This window comes from Brassica oleracea, chromosome C3 (assembly GCF_000695525.1).
Source record: "Brassica oleracea var. oleracea cultivar TO1000 chromosome C3, BOL, whole genome shotgun sequence".
NCBI classification, from domain to species: Eukaryota; Viridiplantae; Streptophyta; class Magnoliopsida; order Brassicales; family Brassicaceae; genus Brassica; species Brassica oleracea.
In genome coordinates, this window is record NC_027750.1 from 46126629 (window position 1) to 46128025 (window position 1397).

Here is a 1397-nt window from a genome sequence, read left to right on the forward strand (position 1 = left end):
ACCGGGCCGTTACAATCCTCCCCCGTTAATCGGAATTCGTAGCCCACATCTTTCAGACCAATCGTTCGTTAACGAAATGAATCACACATTCACACAACAATCAAGGGAGGCATACAAAGCGTGATAACTCTACTGGAATCTTTAAAACCAACGAATGAATGTCATAAATAAAAGGAGTAGGCCTACAATAGTTTGTAAGAGAACACTCAGCACATCTGCACAAAACACAGAATGCCGTAATGAAGGAAAGAACACCAACTCCAATAACCAATAAATGAAATAAAAACCAATAGCGAAACACGTGTCCTACTCCTACGATTCGTCCCTAGGATATCGTCTAGCCACATTGACATGGCGAGGGGCAGCGGGTCTCGGATCCAAGGTCTTCATCGCCCTCTGCGACGCGATCATACTCGGCCTCCGCCTCACTTTCCGCCAGCCACTCCTCCGCGTGCAGTGCTTGGTTGGCCATCCTTCTCACCAGTGCAAATTCCAGAGGCTCCAGAACTCCAACGAGCTCTTCACGAATATCTCCACGTAGTCCAGCCCTAAACAGATGACACCACTCCTCGGCTGGCTTCGGTTGACACCTCTTGGCCGTATCCAAGAACTCCTCCAGGTAATCTCTCACCTTGCGTGGCTTCTGAACCATCTGGACCAGTACGTCACAATCACATGTCACTGTAGGAGGTTTTCGCGGACGCCCCCGCTTTCCCTTAGCGAGTTCCCCGACCGGCACCTCATAGCCATCGACGTCCCTACCCGGGTTTCCTCCTTCCATGCTCGAGAGAGCGGCCACATCGGCTGCAATCTTCTCTTCTGCCTCCATGGCGAAGCCTGCCATCCGCCTCACTAGCGCGAACTCCAGGGGCTCCAAAACACCCCTCAACTGCGCCTGGAGTTCCTTACGAAGCCCGCTCTTATACCATACGCACCACGTCTCTGCATTCTTCGGTTTGCACAGCTTGGCTTGGTTGATGAAGTCCTCGGTGTATCCAGCGACTGATCGGTCCTCCTGAGCATTCTTGATCAGCACTCCACACTGGCACTTCCCGGTGAACACCCTTGGGGGTCCCCCTGCTGCACTTGGCGGCTTGCATGGACGGCCACGCTTCCTCGGGGGCCCCTCTTCGGTTGCAAGCTGGAACCTCGCATCGCCCTGCAGTAGACGTTCCTCCATAGCCATCCTCGGGAAATGTGGCATCAACACCTTATGCCTCACAGTCTGCTCGGTACCTGAATGGAAACTCCCTGTACTGCTCTTCAGGATCCGGAAACATGGGTAGCACCAAGTTACCCTCCATGTCATAGTGACGCCTTTGGGCATACTCCCTGGTGTTCCTCCGTCCGTAGTGCATACGCGGCATCCTCCACTCGTAATGGTCAAGCGAAAACAT